The sequence below is a fragment of the Aphelocoma coerulescens genome, chromosome 24 (genome assembly GCF_041296385.1).
Source record: "Aphelocoma coerulescens isolate FSJ_1873_10779 chromosome 24, UR_Acoe_1.0, whole genome shotgun sequence".
In the NCBI taxonomy this organism is placed as follows: domain Eukaryota; kingdom Metazoa; phylum Chordata; class Aves; order Passeriformes; family Corvidae; genus Aphelocoma; species Aphelocoma coerulescens.
The window spans coordinates 6,464,894-6,488,296 of record NC_091037.1 but is presented as its reverse complement, the minus strand read 5'-3'; the positions used below and the strand labels follow the sequence as shown (position 1 = coordinate 6,488,296).

At 49.6% G+C, this 23,403-nt stretch overlaps 1 long non-coding RNA gene across 1 annotated transcript; it reads right to left on the bottom strand.

Annotated features, from left to right (window-relative positions):
* Positions 1 to 13,910: 13,910 nt before the first annotated feature.
* On the bottom strand, positions 13,911 to 18,575 carry LOC138098347 (uncharacterized). The gene is made up of 3 exons (XR_011146594.1): positions 18,508 to 18,575; positions 17,595 to 17,729; positions 13,911 to 15,635 (listed from the first exon to the last, which is right to left on the bottom strand). It is a non-coding gene; the product is annotated as an uncharacterized lncRNA (long non-coding RNA).
* Positions 18,576 to 23,403: the final 4,828 nt, after the last annotated feature.

Sequence of the window (23,403 nt, the reverse complement as noted above, 5' to 3'; positions counted from 1 at the left end):
TTTCAAGGGAAACAGTCTGGGACAGCGAGATACATTCATGCATTTGATCAATGCATTTTAGGGGTATGGACATCCCAGTCCCAGCTGACTCTCATCCACTGCATCATCCAGTTATTTCCATCACCTTTGGCTTTGTTATTCCTTTCAATCCTTGCAAAATATACTGGTTGGGACATTTGAATATTGCCACAACATAAAGTTGTGGGAGGAATTTTAACTCGTTTTTGGGGGAAGAATAAGAGTCTGATCATTTCCTTCCCCAGTGCCTCAGTTCATTTGTCTGTCTAAACCCCATTTTTTATCTCACAGCCTCACTGCTCCAGAGAGGTACATTCCTTCCTATTAGATCAGATTTCCCTCTCCAATCCTGACATGCCCAGTAAAAATTCAATGGTAATGAAGTCATGTAAATAGGTTAGGGAAGAGCACAATACTTCAAGTTCCATTATGGCCCGTGCTCTGTGCAAACAGCATCACACAGAGTGCTGGGCTGGGGCTGCGGGAGCCTCCAAAATCACACACCAAACCCAGCCAAGGCAGCAATGCCCCTCAGGGCAGGGCTGTCCGGGAGGCCACTCCTGCCTGGCTGCAGTAAAACACTCCCCAGCCTGTTTGCAGCAGCTTTAAAAGGAGATATTAGAGCCCATTTTCCTGTTTAGGAGTAGCTGCTCCATCCCTTTGCCTCCTCCCAGTCAGTCCCAGCCGACTGACTGGGACAAGAGGTGTCCTCCCAGGGCAACCTGCAGTGGCCACTGCTCTGCTTTTCCAGTTTGTCTGGGAGCATTGGCCAGGCATGCTGGACATTTGCTGGGCATCACCTGTAAATCTCAACCTAAAGCTTAACCAGAACAAACAGATCCATTGCCAAGTGCCAAACTTCGAATCACAATGTCACTCATGTCACTCGTTCCTTCACTGTTTAAAAATCTTTTTCCCAGATAGACAGAAACCTGTTTTTGAACCAAAACAAACAGCAGCGAAACTTCCCTCATAAAAAAACTTTAAGAACTCACAGTTATTTCAAAGTTAACAAGCACCTGCCTCATTTTGTTCAGCTCCTGTAACTACAGGACTTCTTCTTTCTTGTTTCCTTCCATCCCAGACATTTGTCTTCAGCCTCAATGAACCTCACCCAAACCCTTTCCAGTGATTTCCAATATGCTGATGCATTTCTTCAGAAGCCTTTTCAGGGACTAAATTGGTCCCAAACTAATAGTCCTTGTCATTTATACAGACACAGCCTTGCTCAGGCTGTCTCCTGAGTAGACTTCAGCAGAAACCTAAGGAATAACATCTTTTCCAGATAAATTTGAGTCTGATATAAATGTAAGTATTTTCTGCAGAAAAACATGCTTCAGATTTCTCATCAATATTTATACATGAAGCTAAACCAAGCTTTTTAAGTTGCTTCTAGATAATATATGATGGTAACTTGACAATAACACGATTTTACAAGTTATGTATGATGCATAAAAGCACATAAATATTACTGACTGTCAGAGGATCAGGTTTCTGGTGTGTGGGGAGAAGATGGAAGTTATTCCAGCACAGTCTTCCCTGGATTCCCTCAAGTCTTGCCCTGGATCATCACATGCAGATGAGAGCAGCAGCAAGGCTGAGGGAAAACAAACCAGAATTGACAACATCACACCAGCAAAAGCATCACCAGTGTGGTCTGAAATAACCTGCCAATACAGGAGAAATAAAACAGCATCAAAGCTCTTGGAAACATCAGGTAGTGCCACAAAGATGCAAACATTTTAGAGACTGTGCATTGGAACTCTGGAAAACAGCTCTTAGACTCAATAATATTTTTTTCTTATTTTCTTTTGTACTGTACATTTATCTGTGCAGGACTTTTGTCATTACCCTGCTCTCTTCACTGCAGCACAGAATGGTGATGCCTGAGGCTGGAAAGGACTCTTCACTACTTCTGTGGGAGCTGCTTTCCAAGGAAACATGGGGGGAATTTAAATAAAAAGAATACATTGGAAACCACATGGAATTTGCATGCAAAGCAGGGAAGAATTCCAATTCTTCCTGGTTTATTGGTAGGGACAACCACTGGAATAATTCCAGAAGAGCTATAAACAAAGAGAGAGAGAGCTTGGAAAGGAGGCAGAGCTGTAATCACTGGATCACTGAGGTTGGAAAAGCCCTCCAGGGCCATCGAGTCCAGCCTGTGCCTGATCCCCACCTTGTCCCCAGCCCAGAGCACTCAGTGCCATGTCCAGGCCCTCCTTGGACACCTCCAGGGATGGGGACTCCAAACCTCCCTGGGCAGCCCCTTTCCATGAAGAAATTCCTCCTGATCCCCAGGATGGATGTGCCAGGGAAGCCCATCTCCCACAGCCTGGACCTTGCCATCATCTCCAAACCCAAGGTGAGATCTCCACCCTGTCATCTTCACAAACCAGACTTCCCTGGCCCTCCCTGTCCCAGGAGCTTCTGATCCATTTAGCCAGGGGAGAGCCTCTTCCTGACAGACACGGACCTGTCACGCCTGGCAGCTCCCAACACCTTCTCCAACGTGCAGAGCAGTATTTGTAGTCACAGCAGGTAAACGAGCTGTGGACAGGGAACACAATGAATTTAATGGCATGAATTATTTACACACACATTCAGCAAAGCCATCTTGCTACACAGCAGTGGCAGCAGCTGGGATTATTAATTTATAGCCCAACTACAGTTACATTAAACCAAACGAGGCTTCCATAAAAACTTAACTGTGGAGCCACAGGAAATATTGCCCAGCACATCCCGGCAGTACAACAGGGAGCAAAGCCTCAGCTGAAAATCCAACGCATCTCTTGGGATATGGAGAAACATCCACTGGGTTCCAGTTTGCATCCAGGCACCTCCTTGCCTGCAGTGCCCACCCAAACAATGCACCTGAAGTAGGATTTGCCTTTAAGGTTCTAAAATAGCCCCAAATTCCTCCCTTTTCAACAGCAGTGCCAACACCCCGCCTTCCCTAGGGAGCAAAACCCTTGGAGAGGTAACAGAGCATCCCCCACTCCTGCAGTGTCCCCTCTGGGCCCCACTCACCTCATGGGAGCAGGGGAAAAAGGGACACCCCAAAGGGAGAGCAGGAGGAGCCTTTGGGGATGGGACAACACAGGATTTGATGAGAAGCTGCAGAGCACAAGAAAGAAAGGGAGGGAACTGGAAACACCTGAGCAGAGAGTCCAGGAGAAGGAAATGAGGCATGGAGCACAACCATAGCAGAGTCAGAGTGGGGATTGGGGAATTCAGGGAAACCAGGGAAACAGAGTGGTCCAGTTCCCCACGGAACAAGAAATGCAGATAACAAGTCTGTAAGGAGAAACCTGGCCAGCAATGGGAAGCCTGCAGGCTGGGAATGGATGAGGAAGTGGGAAGGCTGAGCATGGAAGAACATGAGGAGCTCCATGGAATCATGGGGCAGCTTTAACCACAGCCTTTAACGCTGGGTGTTTATGTGACAGACACCCCCATCGTGTCCTGCAGTCAAACACGGCTTTATAGAAACACGGGCTTGTCCCTGGCTGTAACCAGGAGCTCCACATTCCTAAATCCTGCTGGTGTGTTCTGTGCCTTCTGCAAAGAAACAGAAGCCACCACTCCAGGCATGTTCCCAGCACACTCTTCATCCCAGTAAACACATTAACAGCTGCACTGCTGCATCCTCAGATGCTTTTTCACCCACTTGGTGGCTGAGGCAGCAAATTAATCTCCATGCAGTAGGAATTCAGTTCCCCCTCATGACTGGAAACCCTCCCTACTGCACTGTGAGCAGCCTGAAAGGATTTCTGACAGCACAACCTCGTGGCACAGCAACCCTGCTGCCAACTCTGCCCAAGATCCCAGGGCAGGGTGGATTGCCTGTTCCTGCTGACTCTGAGCGTTCCTGCTGTCAGGAGAGGGGTTTGGTGGCTCCTGAGCACACAGATGATCTCACTTTGGGGCTGGAGAAAAGGCCCCCAGAGGCACTTCAGCCCTGGTGAGTGCTGGGGAGGGAGCACGTGCTCAGCCCAGCACTGCAGCTCTTTCTGTGCCTCCACAGGTACATTCCTGGCACTTCCAGGATGCCTGTGCTTGACCTGCTTAGGGATTGCTCTGTGGCACTGCACAGGTCAATCCTAAACCCCACAGCTCCCTGTTCCTGGGCAGGAGAAGCATCCTGCTGTGCCAGCACCGAGCTGCCCCCCTGTGCCCCTCCCTTTAGTGATGGTGTGGGGTTGCTCTTTGCTCCCTGCCCTGAAATGGGATGAGGTGAGGTTTAACTGCTGCAAGTCCTTTGCAAGGAGCACCTGGTGTCACTGCTGTGATTTCCCTGCTGGCCCGACCTGATGCTCTCAGAGCCCTGCTGAGGTGCAGGGAAGGCTCTGCCCACGGACCACGACAGGTAGGTGGCAGTCCCAGAACTTCCCTAAATGAATAATAGTTGAAAAAACAAAACAATCACCGAAACAACAAGGAAATTATCCATTAGCTGCAAATACTGGAAAGGCAGGAAGGTTAATGATCCCAGCAGGGTGGAAATCCTCCTGTGTCAGGGATTTCAGGCAGCATAAGAAGCAGCTTTATACTGAATTTGGGAGGGAGAGAAGAGACAGAAGCTTCCAGGTGTCCAGAGAATCCAGTGGGACAAGCAGGAGGCAAAGCTTTGGAAAGGTGCTGCCCTTGTGGTGCCAAAGGGGAGGAGAAACCCCCAAAGCCACCTCAATGCCAGTTCTGCCAAACAGGAGAAGGACCCACTCTGCCACCAGCACCTCTCTTCAGAAGTGCTGCAGTTTCCAGCAGGGTTTTCCTGCCTGCACAAGCAGGGGATTTGCAAGCCCTGGGAGCTGTGTGCCTCAGTTTCCCTCTCACAGATGGGTCACAGAGGGCCAGTGGGCCCTAAGCAGGTCTAAGTGCAAGGTGGGCAGCACCTCACTGGAATTATTGCTTTTTGTGCTATCACAGCCCTGTCAGCAGCTGAGGAGGAGGCCAGAGAGCTTAACAGAGGCCTCATAAAAACTTCTCAGACGCCTCAAGTTTCCACACAAATCTGTTTCTAACATTTATCCCATTACCTGCCTGCTCTGTGCTTCAGTTCCTCCCGCGGCACAAGTGGAAAGTGGCAGCAGGCGCCCATGGAATGCTTTGGAACACAAACCCCTGCAACGCCAGCTACAGGCTGTGTGACTGCTGTGACCAAGGAATGCAGCCTTTAGGGGGGCAGGGGCTAAAGGGGCTTTGGTGAGAACCCCAGGCACAGAGCAGGCTGGAGCTGGGTTACTGTCCATATCTCAGTGCTCAGCAAAGCAAAAAGCACCTCCTGACAAAGACACAACTTGGTCACTGCCTGGTGCACTCGTCCTTCACACCAACACTGGCAGCACAGCCAGACCCTGAAGCACAGCAAAACCACCCAAACAGCCACTCCAAGTGCACAAGTCCCACCTCAAGAAAGGAACCAGCATGGGGCACCCTAAGGAGAGTAATTACCCACAGGCTGAGCCCCTCAGAAAGAAACCAGTTTGGTTTTTCCACATACACAATAAGGGCAGCATGCAAACCCCTTCCAGTTTTCCTCCCCTCCCGCTCCTCCGTGGCTGCTCCTTTTCCTCAGGGAAGCAGGGCAGAAGGGGGTATGGGGCCTGAACCTGTCCCTGCCAAGCTCAAAACAGCAAAGAAATCAAGGAGAAGCCCCCCATGTCCATCAGGAGATTTCAGCCCCTCCAGCCAAACCAAAGCTATTTTCTTCCAGAGCAAAACCAAGTTCAACCCTCACTTTTCATCACAGGAAAACACAAAAGAGGGACCCCAGTAACCTCTGCTCTCTCAGCAGCTGGAGGGAGTCCTCCTGAGGGCCTGGGGAGGTACCTGGGAGCAAAGCCACATTGCTCCCACTTGGTTTTGGGGGGTTAGAGCTGAAACCCACCCAAAATAATCCAGTAGGGTTTATGAAGACTTTGGAAAATGTCAACTCAATTCATAGCATCTCAAAACCAAGCAAGTTTTTACATGTTTCCACTCTGTCCACAAAAATGTGTGTTGAGAATTCCCATTTGCTCTGTTTTTCTTCTATTTTTCCCTTTTGCAGAGTGCCAGGGGAAGAAACTAGCAGATTTTATTTTCAAGTTCTTGTTCGAGACTGTAATGAAAACTCAGGGATTATTTTTTCATGAAAACATCCACTTAGGAACAAGGCAATTCTCTTCCCTTTCGGGAAGAAATGGTTTCATTAAAAAACAATAAAAAGGTGAAATGGTACTTTCTAATGAGAAGTTGGAGTCTCTTCTCAAGTTATTAAGCAGCAGCCCAAGCCACACAAACACACTTTGTTGTCCTCCCCAGTGTCCACACTTGCAGCAGGGAAAATTCCTGCCAGTGCTTTGGAGTTACTAACAGTACTTTAGTTAGGAAAAGATAAAAACCTGTCTGGCACACAATCTGCATTTGTGATTTACAGTCAGGCTTTGGAGGCTTAGACCAGGTCAAAGCTCAGCTCTGCCTTACTCAGCAGGGGACGTGAGCTGTGGTCCTGCCTTTGTGATTCCAGCAGGGCTGTGGAAGGGGGAATCTGGATGGGGAATTATCTCGGTTTTGGAGGCAAATTTCAGGAAAATACACCCTGGAATAAGCGCTCAGAGTGTTTCTGTCTCACAGCAGCTCTCAGAAGGCAAAGGCTTTGTCCAGGTGGATGCTGGAGGTAAAGCACTCACCATCCCATAACTCAGAATTCCCAGGAAGGCTCAGCTGTCCCAGCCAGGTCACAGCGTCCCCGGAGCACAGGGCTGGCAGCAGCAGGACACAAAGCCACACCCCATGGCCTGGGAACAGAGAGCAGCAGGAGCATTTCTGGGGAAAGCCAGGGTGGGAAGGGGCAGGGTAAATGTCACGAGGTGGTGCTGCCTCAGCTGTGCTGCTGCACGGGTCACACATCCCGGGGACAGTGCTGGCTGTCCCTGCGTGTCCCCAGCTGGGAAACAGTTTGGCCCAGGTCCCTAATCCAGCACTGCCACGTGTGTCCCTGCAGCAGTGGCCTCAGAGGTGCCCGTGATGGCAGCACGAGGGAGGTGACCCTGATGCCACTGAGCAGGACTGTCTGCAGCCCACAGGTCTGTTCTTTGCTGCTGTAGCTTCAGTCAGGCCCTCACTGGCTGGGGCTGGCACGAAGCCCCTCAGCAGAGAGCAGTGCCACCACCACTGTATTTATAACCTGGTATCAGGGCACTCCACCCAGGCCTGAAATCCCTTTCTATTCTGAGCTGTGCAAGAGGAGAAGGGCAGAGGTCCTGCCCCAGAGAATTCTCCATTTAAGCAGCCTGCGGGCAGGGATGAAGACTTTGGAGTGAAATATGATCTGATAACTGAATACCTGTTTGCTCCCTCTGTTGCTGACCCAAAAAAGTGTTTCCATAAATTTGCAAGTCCAGAAGTTCTGTTCAGAGCCACAGAATGAGTCTGTCCCTAAAGCACTCAGGGCCTGTAAGCTTTAATCAGCCATCCCCTCACCCTGTGGTCTGTCAGCACAGGGGCCCTGCTGCTCAGGCAGCTTCAGAACTGCTGGGCTCCCTCCCTGGTGACTGAAGTTCTCCCAGCACCTCATTACCACCTCTCCCAGCTGCCTGCCCCACATCAAAGGGGTTTCCTGAGGCTTCGACAACCATCCCCCTGCTTCCAGCAGAGAGCTGTTGTAAGCTTTTTTGGGGAAGAACTGATTTAAGGGAGCTGAAATAAGGATTTACCCACAGAGGAAGAAGCTTCAGCTTTGCATCCCACCATGCACAGTGGAGGATGATCCCTGCAATCAGTGGGGAAGAGAATCATGGAATCCCAGAGCTGTTTGGGTTGGAAAGGCCCTTAAAGCCCATCTCATTCCACTCCCTGCCATGGGCAGGGACACCTTCCACTGTCCCAGGGTGCTCCAAGCCCCATCCAACCTGGCCTTGGACACTTGCAGGGATCCAGGGACAGCCACAGCTGCTCTGGGTCCCCCATCCTGTGTGAGCACTGGGAGCTCCAGTGCTGCTGCTAGGAAACCCTGGAGGCTCAGGCTTTGCTGTGCACTGATAACACAATTATTTATCTGGAGTGGATGGAAGTGCAATCAAGACAGAGCCATTCAAAGCATCTTGAGACAGGGAAATTGAGCTCCCAGACCCAAACAGGTCTTGCTGAGCAGTACAAGGGTGACCATGCAGACCTGCCTGCTCTGTGGCAGATTATCATCACTGCTATTCATCCTGGAGCAGAAATTTTAAGGGAATAAATGACCCCTTATTTCCCAGTACTGAAAATAGCTTTAGGCATCACATCCAGGGTGATTTGCCTCGCTGGAATCTTCTGTGTCTGTCGTGGGCCTTGTCCCTGTGTGCCCTGTGGAGCAGGGGGGTGAGGTGGACAAGCACACAAAGTGCTGGAGCCTGTGAGCTCGCCCAGCATATCCAAACACATCCACAGCCCAAGGGCAGGAGCCAGGGAGCTGTGCCCCTCACATACACGCGGGAATGGTCATTCCCATGGAACGCTGCTGTGCAAAGCCAGGAGGGCTGAGCTGCCTCTGTCTGACTGCTGCTGAGCCCTGCTTCAGGCAGCTTTTCAGGGCAAATAATTAAAGATGGACTCCAAATCCATAAATCAAAGAGAGAAAGACCTTGGATATGGGAGCAAAAAGAAGAAAAAAGGACTTAAAAGTCTGCCTTGTGCTGTACAGTGCTCAGAGAGGTTCTTTGCAGGCACAATTGTGTTCAGGAACATCCTGCTGAGACTCTGTGAGCTTCCTGGGAACACAGGTAGGGGAGGCTTTGAATCTCCGGTGCTTTTGTGGCTCTGAGTGCTTTGCTCTGCTCTTAAATCGCAGCCGTTCTTTCCTGCACAGCCTGCCAGGGAAAAGCAAAGGCTGGGAGTTCCCCAGGGAGAAGCTGCTGAGCGGAGGGGATGTGACAAGCTCTGACAAAATACCACGGGAGAGCAATGAGGAAATTTTCCTCCACAATTCACAGCCATAAGGAGAAAATGAACCAAGAGCAGAGCTCCAGCAATGACCCCTCTCGAGCATTTCATCAGCACCAGTGAAGTCACAGAAGAGCTGAGACCCAAAGGAGAAACTGAGGCACCGGGGGGGAAGTTCCATATGGATGGAAATCCTTCCCAACAAACACCTCCAGTGGACACTCCCTGCCAGGAAGCCAAGCTGGGTTCATTTATGAGTGGCATCTTTCTGCTGCTTTCCAGCCCCATGCCCCAGCTGCCTGCTGGGTTGGGCTCCAAAGGTGATGCCCAAAGGCAGCAAAGCCCCTGGCTCTGCAGGAAACCTCCAATTAAATGGGGGTGGCCAGGGCTCCAAACAGCCCTGGAATTCATCACTTCTCAACCAGGGAGGTTTCTTGCTTTGAGGAGGCCAGACAGGTGCTTTTGCAAGCTTTAGACCAAATTATCTCCCCAAGTTTGTCAGAGCTCCTCGGTGAGGATTTTCAGGCTGAAGAGGAGGGGGAGGAAGGTCTGTGGAGCCCTCAAACCACACGAGGCTCTGGAGAAGAGTGAGCCTGACTGCCCCAGGAACAGGCTCTGGCAGGAGATTGGAGAGCTCTGCCCTTGGCTGCTGCTGAGAGTGATGCTCTTGTTTTCTGTTTTTTTTTCCCCCAAACCTCTTAACCTGCTCTCACACACTGCAGAGCTGGGAGCCTTTTGTTAACTATTTCCTGCTCCGGTTTCCATGGAAAACAGAAAGTCACATGCACCATCTCCCAAGAGATGACAGAAATGCCTCTGGCCTAACAATCCCTTTAACAAATGAGGCCAAAGAGAAAAACCATCAAGATGCCAACCAGGGATTTCAAGTCCACTTGCTCAAGTGCCACAAACCCTCAGTATTTTAGAATAATCAAGTGCTAAAAAATTCCCAAGCTGTTAGGGTAAGTCCACACTGAGGCATTCTTTTCCCCAAAAAGGGCAAAAAGGAGGCATTAAGCTTGTATATTGCTAAAATGCTAGAGGGAGGTGTAATATATTGTGATTTAAAGCACTTGATCTCGCTTTTCCCTGGTGACACACTTCTAATTCTCACTATTCCTAAGCTTTGGGCCAAGGTCCCATCTGTCACACCAGTACCTGTCTTTCCTGAAGTTTCAGCTCATTTCCCCAGGTCTCCCACTGGCTCCTGGATAACACTATCCACCAGCAGGACACCTGGCAGCATCCAAAGTCGTCTGAGTGAGAGGCCCAGTGCCCAAGGCTGGGGTGTCCAGAGGGGGGTGCCTGATTTGGGCTCTTTGCAGTGCTGTTTGAAGCCTGATTTCATCACCTTTGAGACTCAGCTTCTATGGGATCTATAAGAAACCCCTGAATTTCTCTATCTGCTCACCCCAAGATGGCACAGAAGGGAAATTCAAGCACTAGTGATGTTTGCAAACCTGCATGTGTTTCTTTTCTCTGCAGGCACTCACACGAGGTCACCTCACTCAGTTTTAGGCTAAAATGAGCTCTTGTTCCAGTGGCTTCAGCTGAGCAGCATTTGCCCCATGACACCTAAAGAACAGGGGTCAGCTGAGGTTCAAGGTCCCAGAATGTGAAGAAGACCCCAAGCTGTGAGCAGCTGAGGGTGAGAGGAGGCCCTGTGAGGAGCGAGAGTTAATCCATGCAGCAGCAGAGTGGCTGCTCCGGGGGCAGATTCCATGGAGTCTGTCTGCCGCTAAAGTGGAACTCTTAATGAAACAAAAGTGCAGTGCTCTAAATTTAGATGCTCTATTAATGCCTTTAAAAGCCACAGAGTGGCTGAAATCTCACTCAGAGTGGTTGCTCCCATCAGGCCAAACCTGAAATCCTGGTGGCAGTGGGGAAAACCTCACGGGTTTGAGTGCTGAGCACCCTTTTGCTGTCCCTCCCCATCCTTGGTGGCCCTTCCAGTGGTTGCTGTGTGCTCCTAGGTGACACAACCCACAGCTGTTAATACCTGTAATTCCATTTTATGCTTTAGCCTTTGTGGCAGCAGAACAGCGAGGCTGGAGCTGGAGTTGAGTGAGACAGCAAATAAACAGCAGGCCAGAGAGCTGCAATGCAAAGAGATACCCATCTTTCAATATCAGATCTGTTAGTCTAATCCCTTTGCTTGTGTTGCAAAACAGCTTCTTTCTTGCACTCCAGCTACAGCCACATCAGATGGGCCATAAATCATGGAATAATACAGGCAGGAACTGGGACTTGTCTGGTAAATCACTTTCTGCTCGTAATATGCTGATCTCTGTGGGATGGGGATGGATGAGATCCCTGGATTGAAGGCAGTGCTGTGCTATGACAGTTATACCTGAGGGATGTTCATAGCAAACCCACGCTGCCATTTATTGTTTAGTCAGAAAAACTCCCCTTGATTTATAAATATTTCACCTGAGAAGAACATCCATGCTAAATCCAAGCACACAGACAAGCTTCCCAGTGCCCAGGGATAATCAGAGGATGAGCTGGATGGATACTGGGGGCTCCAGAGGGACTCCAGAGCTGCAGTTCCTCCACAATGAAGCCCATTAAAACAAAGGAGAGTGCGGCTCACGCTTTTCCATGGGATCACTGCTCGGTGTTAATCTACCCTGTGTTCCCCATTCCAGCTGAGAGGTGAGGTGACGATCCGGAGTTAAAAACTGCTCTCGCTGTTGTGTACAGAATCAGGAGAGGTGCAATCCGTGCACCGATAAGGAACAAATTACCAGCTCACCTGTCCTGCCCAACTCCCTCCTCTCTCATGAGGTCAGGAAGCTCAGACTGCGTCAGTCAAACAAGCCCAGCTCCCATCACTCACCCCCGGCCGGGTTTATCTGTTCCAGACACCTCTTGCTGCCAACAGCCCCGTTCTATTTTTACGGAGCAAATCCTTTCACGGCTCCGCTTCCCTGTGCTGCCCACTTGATGTGTTGTTCACACCTCGTTTACTCTTCACACCCCTCAAGGACCCGGCGGATCGGCGTGAAAGGATCCCTCCCCTGGACAGCCCTGTGCCCCGATAGGAACGGGAAAACAAATCGGAACCAGAGTTGCTGTCAGCACTTGTGGCTCTGGGGGGGACAGCAGGCAAAAGGGCGAGGGAGGGGATCTTCACTCCTTCAGCTGCTGTCCTGATTATCCCTTCTCTCCTTGTAGCCAGTTTGGCGTGGAGCCGTCAAGAAGAGCATCCTCTCAGCCAGGGCCTGAATTACTGCACCCAGGCTTTCCTGCAATTTTCCACGTGGGAGCACAACCTTCCAACATATTCACTGACAAATGCCCAACAACTGAGGAAGTTTGACTCACAGTCCCAAACGAGTCATTTAATTATTGAACAAACTTTCCAGATGTGCTAAAGATTCCCTGTGTAATGCCTGGGATGACGGGGCCCAGCCTGGGTCAGCTCATCCCAGAGTCTTTAGGGTTGCCATGCAGGAAGCACATCCCTGTCCTTCACCACTTCCTAAGGCTTCAGCAAGATGTGCTCAAAGCGTGGCTACTAAACCAAGTGTAGTCTTGGAAATATTCCCAAAACATCCATCTCAGTGGCAATTACGTAAGAAATATGAATCCCTTTTTATCAGTTCAGAGTTTTTCCAGTAATTTTCTACTTAATCTTTGGAACGTGCACTATTCAAAGAGGGAGGACCACAAATTTAATTGGGATGGGAACAAATGCATAAGCCCAGTATAATTTGACTTTAAGGAATGACCTCAGTGTTTAAAACCTATCAGTTCTGCCCTCCCACCTCAGTTATTAATAGCATAGGTGCAAAAGCAATCAGCCACTTCTCTTGGGATGACCCAAAGCTTCTGGGGTTGTGTGGGGCTCTGGAAGGGTATCTGGGCACCTGCAGGTCAGAACATTGTGTGCAGCTTGGCTGTGAGTTCCCACTCTAAGAATAAACACTTCCTAAAAATAAACCTTTGCTTTCCTGGCTTTCTTCCTTCCTTTGTTTTCTTTCTCTGTTTGTTTTTTTTTTTTTTCTCTCTTCTGCCCACCTAGCCAGCAATCTTCTCATCTGCACTTTGTGCAGATCAAATATTCCAAAAATCCTCTCTCCAGCCTCCCAGTGCACAAGGAAAACTACAGCACTTTTAAGTTCACTTTCTAAATCACTGATATGAAAATAAACCACTCTGGAGCTGGGCCTGTGTTTTACAATCATTTACAAAGCCTGTATTCTATCCTCATAACCATCAGCAGACTGTGTAAGGAGTGAATCACTAAATTGATTTGGATGAGGAAAAGGCAGCTTTTCCACGTCACAATTACAGCAGGAAGAACTTAGAACTTATTTTCAACTGAAAAACAAATGAAATGGTTCAGAGACTACAGGATACTCACAGGCAGATGATGGACAACTACCACAGTAACACAAAGTTCAACATCATAAAGCCCTTTCCTTGTTGTCACTTCCAGTCAGGTGTCCCTCCACCCCTCATCCTCCGTAAAAGAACAGCAATATTGGCACAAAAGGCATGAGAAAAGTGTAAGACTTTTACTTCTTGTACCCCCGCTTCCCATTCTTCCTAAGGGAAAGTTCCAGGTCCAAGGGAAGGTTACCAATCCCCCACATGACACGTGTAAGGGGGTTTGGTCCTTTCCTCTGTCATGGTAAGCAGGGCCAAAATCTTCACCTGTGGCTGAGGGGTCGTTTTGGAAATCCAGCTTGATCTGCCTCAAGGGCACCTGCTCTTCCCAAGGCATCCATGCTGGATCTCACTCGCAATTACTGAGCCCGTTTTGTACTCAGCCTCTCCTCTCCCTCACGCAGAGCAATGTCAGTTTAAGTGTTGTCATCCCAGCTTTTCTCTTCCCGCAATCCAGCTCCTTCACATCAGCAGGGATGGGGGGAGCCCTCCCCAAATGTATTATTTCATTGAATGTTTCCAACCAGGCTACATTTTTCATGGTCTTTATTTGGATCAATCATGTTAAAAGCTGATGTAGCATTATTTAATCTTTGACAGGGGGAGAATTAAGATACAGGTTTATTCGCTTACAGAAAATGTCAGACTAGAATTAGATGATCACTTAAGGGATTGAACTTAACTACTAAGAGAGCTGCTTTTTCAAGCAGAAAATGTTAACATTCTTGCCTTGTTTTTTCCCTGAGTTCTGGTGGCATGAAAATGGGATTTATTAGAACCTGGAGTAAGTTTGGGGTAAATTATCCTGTTCTTTTCTTCAGTTCAAACAGCTGACAGCTGAATATTCAACACCAAACTGAACTAGGACTAGGCCAGGTCTGGGAGCACCCTGGGCAGTGCACACTCACACCGAGGAATTTTGAGGACTTGTGCCTGAGGGCAAGTGAGATTGGCTGTGCAGTCTGGGTCTGGTCTGGCTTCTGACAGCGCTGGGAGCTGATTTACAGAGCCAGGACAGCTCCTCTGCAGCTGAGGCTTTCCACACACAGAGCATGGTGCTCTGAGCTGCCAAAAGGATGGAATTCAGCACCAGGTACTCCAAGGGGTCATTTCATGGGACAGCCCAGGATGGAATGGAGTTGACCACGAGCCAGCACGTTGCCCTGGGGGCCAAGGAGGCCAATGGTATATCCAGGGCAGCATTGGGAAGAGCACTGCCAGCAGGTGAGTGATCCTGCCCCTGGGCCCAGTCCTGTGAGGCACATCTGGAATGTTGAGTCCAGCTCTGGGCTCCTCCTGGAGCGGGGCCGGCGGAGGCTGCGCAGCTGAGGAAGGGCCTGGAGCAGCTCCGTGCCCAGCACAGGCTGAGGGAGCCGGGGCTGCTCAGCCTCGAGAGGAGCCCCAGCTGAGAGGGGCCCTCAGCCCTGGGTGTCCCTGGCTGCAGGGAGGGCTCAGGGCAGGGCCCGGGCTCTGCTCCGGGGCCCGGCAGCGGCACCAGAGCCACGGGCAGGGCCTGAGCCCGGCAATTGCCCTGCACAGGAGGCAGAACTGCTGCCCTGGGCAGGGCCCGGCCCTGAGCAGAGCCCAGAGAGGCTGTGGAGTGTCCCTCACTGGGGATATCCCAGACCCCTCTGGACCCAATCCTGTGCCCTGTGCTCTGGAATGGCCCTGCTGGAGCGCGGAGCTGGGACCTGGTGACCCTCTGTGGTCCCCTCCAGCCTGACCCATCCTGGGATTCTGTGATAGACTTGCCCGGGTCAGGGGGGCCACTGCGATCATCACCAAATTAATACCAATTAAGTATCTCAGTAATGAAAATGCAGCTCTGTAGCCCTTGGTCCTGTGCTGTGCTGAGTTCCCACGTGCCTGATGAAACACCTGGGCACTGATACTTTCACTGCACCATTCGGGTGCCCAAGCAGCACAAGCACCCCTGGGAGCTGGGTTGGGGAACACCAGCAGCTCTCCAGGCTTCCACCCCTTCATTTCTAACCAGGCCTGAGCCTCTGCTGCCCCAATGTCCTGAAGATGCTCCCTGTAAGGAGCTCTGGTGAGGAGGGGGTTAACAAGCAGCCACACACATTTTCCTCCTCCTTAGCTGGGTTTCCCCAGTCAGAGCAACAGCCTGTTTTCCAGCATGGATCTCCTCTTCCCACTCAAGGGGTCACAGATTGCCAGCCTTGTTTTAATGAGCTGTGTCCTGCAAATTTCACAGTCACTTCCAGTCTAATAAGGGAACCCACAGGGGTGGTGTTTTCAATTTGCTCCTCTTTCCTGGAGAGTTTGTGCCATACATCACACGGAGCAGCTCGCAGCTGGTGCAAAGAGAAAAGAATTAGCTTGTATTCCCCACGCAGGGGTTTTATAATTCAATATTTATTAAGATTGGGGTCCTCTCATTGGAAAGGCCAAACAGTTTGTTTTACTGTGTGTGGGATAGATTACGTTAATATAGTGAACAAGGGCTTCCAAGAACTAATTTAGTGAGGGTGTTGAAAAGCCTTGCACACGACAGAAATATTATGAACAAGTAAGAACACTTAATACTTTGTCTAACCAAGCCCTGTGCATACAAATTAAACATAATTGGAACCACTGTTCCAACCATCAGACTAAGGGCTACTTTACAACTGAAATGACACCTAAATGTCTAATTTTAATTTTAAATTCACTCTATAAAAGCACAGCCTGATTGTTTTCCTCCCTTCGAAAGAAGATTTATGAAATATGAGAAATCCAAGCTTTACTTAAATGTATATGAATGAACACAGCTCTCAGCTGAAGCTCATTGCAAAGCAGAACTTCTTGAATATTCATTAATTCTTCCAGACATCTGATATTCCCCTGTACACACAGTAGCACAATACTATTGCTCAGTACATAATACAAGAGTCCCATGAGAAATCTGGAGATCTAGTTTCAACTTTTAATCTAAAAGCAATGTGAAATATTCCATCATTTTGGAATATAGACTATATCAGTATTCACATAGAAAACTTTGTATTTAGAGCCACAGAACAGGAAAAACCCTCTAAGACCATCAAGTCCAACAGCAGCCACCTGGCAACAACAGCCCAGCACATCCAAGGCCACCACTAAATCATGTCCCCAGGTGCCACATCCACACAGCTTTTTAATCTCTCCAGGGATGGGAACTCCACCCCTGCCCTGGGCAGCTCTGGAAGGGCTGGACAATTCTTTCAGTGACGAAATTTTCCCCAATATCCGATCTAAAGCTCCCCTGGCCCAGCCTGAGGCCATTCCCTCTCCTCCTGTCCCTGTTCCCTGGCAGCAGAGCCCGACCCCCCCGGCTGCCCCCTCCTGTCAGGGACTTGTGCAGAGCCACAAGGTCCCCCCTGAGCCTCCTTTGCTCCAGCCTGAGCCCCTTTCCCAGCTCCCTCAGCCGCTCCTGGGGCTCCAGCCCCTTCCCAGCTCCGTTCCCTTCCCTGGATACGCTCCAGCCCCTCAATGTCCTTCTTGTCCTGAGGCCCCCCCCCCCCACAAAGAGCTCTGCTTCAGAGCCACTCATCCCAGTGCCTGCACTTGAGATTCTCCCTCCTGGCATTTGGGAATTTAGCTGCTCTATTGAACAGAATTAAAGGATTTAATTTAGTGAGATTTGGCTTTAGCTCGTGCTTCTCTACTGTCCATTGGTGTCAGAACGGAGCCATGGATCCATTCCAAGAAATGTTTGTTTGCATAAATATGTTTGTATACAGATTCATGCAGGCTGTAAATTCAGCGTGAGGCACTTCTCACTGAAACACGCATAGTGACTCACCAAAAAGATGGGGAGGATTTCATCTTTTTGAGGGAAGGATTTTTTAATTAGCCGGTAAAGTTCAGGAGACAACACATCATCCAAGAGTGAGCAACGGCTGCTGTTAATTGGCAGGAACCTCCCAAATGAAGAGCAGCTAATGGAAGGATTTTTTCATCTGTCTCTCACAAATATTCCTGGTTTGGATGTTTTCTGCTTAAACTGTTTGAGTTCATATGATTATTCAGTTAAATGAGTAACAACAAGAGATTCCTCAGCAGAGGGTGTGGCAAACACATTAAGCATGGCTGGAAAACTACAGCATGTCTCCATTATACCCAAATTCCCACCATATGCTCCTGCTTTTTGCACAAACTGGAATGAGAGCCAGCCACTCAAGAACCAGGAGGTGCAGAGGGGCTTTCCAGTGACCAGTGGTCACTTTCTGGTGTGTACAAGATATTGACCCACACTTAGACCCTTGAAGATCTGAGGCTCATGTTCATGTACCCACCTTACAGTCCTCATGGGCTCAGGGAGACATTATTAACCTTAAATCCAGGTTTAATCTTCCATGTCCTGCTGGAAAATCTCAGAATGTCAAGGAAAAAAAATTCTCCCAAGTGATTCTGGAATGACTTTCTATGGCCTGGAGAGCAGGAGAAGAACACAGTGTGGAAAACAAAGAAAACCAGCTTTACCTCACACCACAGTTAATAAAAATTAAATGTCAGACGGGACAAGAAAAAGTGATGTGGTAACATACAGAGGACAGGATCCATGAGAGACTCTGAGTAATGAAAAGGTCAGGGGAGCCTATAAATAAAGCCTGAGGCAGGCGAGGTCTGGGGAGGCAGGGAGCTCGTCAGGGAGTACAGAAACTCAGGCAATTAATGGATATGTTTTATGTATATGGAGCAATTACTGTTCCAGGTACAGAACCTGCTCTTGCTCAGAACACTGCAGACCCCCCTGTCTACCCCCAAAACACAGCAGGGGCTGATCACGTTCCCTGCACGGACCGGGCTGTGCAGGCACAGCTCAGCCCTGGGGATGAGGAGCCATTCCCACCTCTGCCAGGCTGCCTCGTGCAGGTATCTCCCAAATCCCTCTGGGGATTTAGTTTGTAGACCCCACCTTCTGAACGGAAAATCCTGAGGGCCTGCAGGCTTTGCAGGTGGGAGATGTTCCAAGTTTGCATGGTCTGATATTCCCAGGGCTTCCCTCCCTGCTGCTTGAGTCCCCAGTCAGTCCGCCCTATTGGGACACAGCTTTTCCTGGTTCTTATGCCCAACATCCATGCCCAACATCCATGCCCAACATCCATGCCCATGCTGATGAAGCACAGTCACGGGGAGATGTCCCACCCTGCACTCAAGGGCTGCACGATGTCCTGTGCCAGTGCCCCACTCCACTGTTGTACAAACCTGGATTAAGAAACAGCTCCAGCCTCAATTAAATTGCAGCCATAAAGCCCCAGCTCTAAAAACCAACCCGTTTAAAATTCAGGGCATGCTTGTGGGCCTTCCTGAGCCAGAGCCTAAACAGATCCCACAAAGCTGCACGTGTGAGCACTTAATTGTGCGGGGTCAGCGGGAGCCAGGGGCAAACCCAGGGCTCAGAGTCAGCCCCTGGTTACGGTGCCTTCCCCTCATTGTGTGGAGCCAGGGGCAGCTCTTTGGGCTGGGCTGGCTGCTCAGGGACACCAGCCAGGACCAGTTCCTCACTGGGCTCACGGGGCTGATGGCTGGGGTGTAATGCAGGAGGAGCTGCAGAGGGGCTGAGTTTTGGATGTGGAATGCAGGAGGAGCTGCCCAGCTCGGGCTCTGCAGACACAACCCCGGGAGCTGAGCTCTCCCGGCAGCAGATGGGGAGAGGAACCGGGCGTGTGAAGCACAGGGCAGCAAACACCCCTGATCCAATAGAACCTGACATCCTGAAATTCAGGGTGGAAAAACGCCTCCTCTCCACTACTGGAAGCCCTGTCCCAGCTGCCCCACGAGATCAAGGTCCCAGCCCTGCTCCCTCTCCTTTCCCAAGTGCTGTTTCTGTCCCTTTATCCGCCTTGGCAGCGTGGAGAGGCTCTGCCAGGGAAGGACAAACCCCTCCTGGGCTCCCTGGAAGGGTGCAGCAGGCCAAGGCTGTCTCTGCCTCCACCTGGCACTGCCTCTCCTCCTTCTATTCTGGGAGCAGGGAAGCAGCTGAGCCCTGCTCAGAATGGGAGGCAGATGGAGCACGGGTTCAGTGTGCTTGTGCTGCTCATTTGTTCGGCACGAAAATGACGGACACGCGATGGAACAACCCGAACACACCAGGGGTGAGCACCCAGGAGCTTTCACCATCATTAATTTTCCTGTTAGTGTGAGTTTTCCTCCTCATTCAGTGATAAATCTGCAGAAACATGGAGGGTTGGAGTTGTCAGCCTGGTTCTGCTCAGGTGCTTTTAGCTCTGTTGCTCTGGTTTCCTACAGGGCATTTCTTGCACTTTTGGGCAGTGAGATCTGCTGTGTCCCTGCTCAGTGAGCTGCACACCAGGACATGAGGCACTTCTGAGTACTGGGGTAAAAAAAGTGGAATTGTGGAAGCATTTGCTCCTCTTTGGGATGGAAATATGTTTTTTATTAACCTTGGGCTTTATCTGCATTTAGTTTTCATCTCTAAAGCCACACAGGATATGAGGACCTGAGTAAAATTAAGAAAGAACAGATTTTAAGATTAGTATTTTCTGACATCCATCCCCAAAACATTCGTCAACCAGGACAGTGAATTCAGTGGTTCCCAGCCTAACCCAGAGCTGCTGTTTGCACGCCCAATAAAACCACAATTTATTTCAATCTGATGAAAATCCCATAAAGGAAAATATAATGAAAGAAAGATGGGTCAAAAACATGATGCATTTGCACTCCTAAAATGCAGGCTAGTCTTGCTGAATTTGCACATTGTAACTGCAAAAGGCATGAAATCCTTAAAATATTCCTGCAACGGTCTTATGCTGAATGAAGAGCTTTATGAATATTTCAATTACAAGATGAGGCTTGAAAGGATAAAGTTGTTTCAATTTTGAATCACCCTTCCTTAAATAACTTGCCCTATTTGGTAGGAAACGAGAGGGTTAAATCCAACACAAACTGGGTGAGGATGGAGCTCCCTGAGCTGGAACCCCCTTGCTGTCCCCCTTTGCTGCTTGGAACAGACCAGCTCTGGCTTCACTGAGGGGACACGGAGCTCTTGTCACCCCTGGGGCAAACGAGCCCTGTGTGATGGCCCAAGGCCTCCCCTCCTCCTCGCCCGCTGTTATTCACAGTATTTGCTAAATGGAAGGCTCAGCTCTTTGCTGTGCAGTGCTGCACCTGCCCCTCTTTGAACCAGGTCATCCTGTTCTGGGATTTGAGAGACAGTCAGAGAGCAGCAAATCCCACTGTGCTGCATTGATCAGCTTGTTTCTACTCCCAGCTACAGAAAGGTCCTTGATTTCCTCCTCTGTCCTACTCAGAGATGGACCAGGATGCAAATAATTGTGAGTTAAAGCAGAGCTTTACAACCACTTCATGTCCTGGTTCTGATGTCACTAACCCAACCAAAATACAGCTCTGGTTCCAAGGAGTTACTCCTGCTTTTACTGGAGTTAATGAAACCAGGCTGTTGGTTTTTCATTCATTCTTTCAGATCACCCCACTGAACCAGAGTCTGTATTTGCCCACACCTTCAGTGCTTGCTGAACTACCTCTAGAATTGCATTCACCCCAACACGCAAAGCACAGATTTTAGTGGAACTTTGGATTGCAGCTTCTCGGGAAAGCAGTTGCATGTTTGTGCTGCCTGGTTTCAGCTAAGCAGGACAGCTCAGTCCTGCAAGGAGAATAACAAACTTCCTTCAGCAAAGCTGCAGAATTAGGCTTTACTTTTCAGCAGAAATTATCCCCCAGCACCAGTTGTTCAGCACAGACACCCCTGTGTGCATTTTCTTATGCACAACAGTGTCTGAAAGTGCAACTTTCCCCTCCATTCCCTACAGCAGGACTTAAGAACCAAGTTCTGGTCTGACAGTTGTTGGCAAAGCTGAAGGACCCACTGGGCTCCCCTGGAACGTTTCCCCATTTCCCTGAGAGAGAATGATCACCCAGAATGAAATCAGAATTCGGCCCTGACTTCCTCATGGAATAAAATGCCAGCATCTGGATTCTGCTGCTCCTCACAGCCACCACAGTGACCAGGCACCCCTGGAAATGATGCCCTGACTGGTGTCACGCCAAGCAGACTCTCAGTAGCTCATCACTGCTTCACTGGCCTTGGAATGGAACCACTTTTCTGAAAACCTGCCTGCTTTCCCTGTACCTTAATTAAGCATCTTCTCCATCATCCCCCAAACTGCTGCTTAACACATCCTGGCAACCTGCCCCTCATATATTGCAGGAGATATGGCTGGCAGCAAACAGAGCTTATCACTGGGTATTAATTACTTGAGCATAAATAACATTCCCTCTTCTCTCAGCTCCATGATCCACCCTTTCTGATGGAAATATATTCACAGTAACAAGAGAGAGAAAACAATGAGGCGGCAAATTTAAGCCTAAAATGAGTGATGAGTCTTGCAATGAGTGAAAATTAAAGCCAGGATAATTAAAATGAAAAATAAAGGTACCTTTCTAAGAGGGATATTGATTAGCCCCTGCCCAGAACCATCTGCCAAGGCAAGGGCTGGGTTTTTCCACGATATCTTCAGATCAGTCCAAGAAATTAACTAAAATGAAAAGTCTTTATAAGCATAAATATGGGAATTCATACAGGAGAAAGAAGCGCCCGAGGCACACAGGTCAGCCTGGCCCTCCCTGAGCACCAGTGGCACTGCCCAGGGACAGAACAGCTCAAAGGCTGGGTCTAGGAAAGCAAGCGATTAAATAAAACCACGGGGTGTGCAGGGCTCCTCCCAGTGCGCTCCCAAAGCCTCCCTCAAAACGCAGCTGAGCACCCCCTCAGGAAAACCCCCACAAATTTCTCTTTTACCTACATTATAAGATTGTATCTCTAAGTAAATGCTACCTCTGACCCCTCCAGATTGTATTCTCCTCCTTGTTTCCTCTGCTGTGCACCCCCTGCCTGCTCCGCTGCCCCCTCAGCTCTCCTCTTCGAGAGGTGCTCCCCAGCCATCCTGCACAGGGAGCAAAACGAAGCCCAGGGAAGGCGGCTTTTGGCTGCTCCAAAGCTCTGCTGGATGAGTGCGGGGCAGGAGCACACCCTGGATTCCAGCCCCTTCCCTGCTCTGTGCCGCTGAGGCTGTTTGTGCTGTGCCATGCGGGGTCTGCCTCTCTTGGGAAACCCTCTGAAGGTGCAGCTTTGCCTGCTGGGGACACGATGTGCACGTTTGTGTGTGGGGAGGCACCTGGGCTCGTGTTTAATAACCCAGCCCTCAGGTGCTGTGTTAAAATGCAGGATTCAGGTGGAAATGTTTGTGCACGCAACGCTGGCAGCTTCTGAGAGCCGCTGTTATGCTGAAGTGGTTCCCACATGAGTTGTGGATGGATCCTGCTGTGAATTTGGCTTATCAGTGATACATTCATAAAGCAGATGTTTTCCATGTTTTGAATATGTATTTTCAGCTTGTTTACTGGGTCCATTCTAGAACTGTGAATGGTTATTCGTGGGTGAACAGCGTGCTTACAGGTTACAAATGTTTCTTGTGGACTATTAGTTAACATTTTTAAAAGTACACCGATGAGTGTGGAGTTTATATGGGATATTTACGTGGGTGGATGTATCCGTGTGAGCTATTTCAACTCCCATAGGAGATGCAGCTTTGTATTAAATGTTCATTACAGCAAAGAGTGGGTCTGTTATGCTTTTATTCCCATGGTTTATTGTCCTGCACACGCTGGTGAACAGCAAGGAAACGGATCCAATTGTCAGACATGACAATTCTGGAAGAGGTGCTCTCCCTCACTTCCAGAAAAGTTCAATACACTCAATAAATTAAATCTCTTTCAGGAAAAGGACAACCCTGGGGCCTGTCTGCCAGTCTTTGGAAAGGGTCTCTGAACTCCCAGAAGTGGTGGCCAGGCTGCACAACTTGAAAATATGGTTTGGAAATACAAGAAACATAGGGTGTCCCCAGCCCTGGGGGATCCCTGCCCTGGATCTGCTCAGCTCAGTGAGGAATGCAGGAGGGTGTTTCTCCCATCCTCCAGAACCTGGGAAGTTCCTGGGCTCGGCTCATGCAGACACTATTTGAAGCCTCAGTTCAGGAAGTCACTGGGGCATCTCTGCAGATTCCAAACACAGAACAAGCCTTGTCCTACCCCCCATGCCCTGGGATGGATTTGCACAAC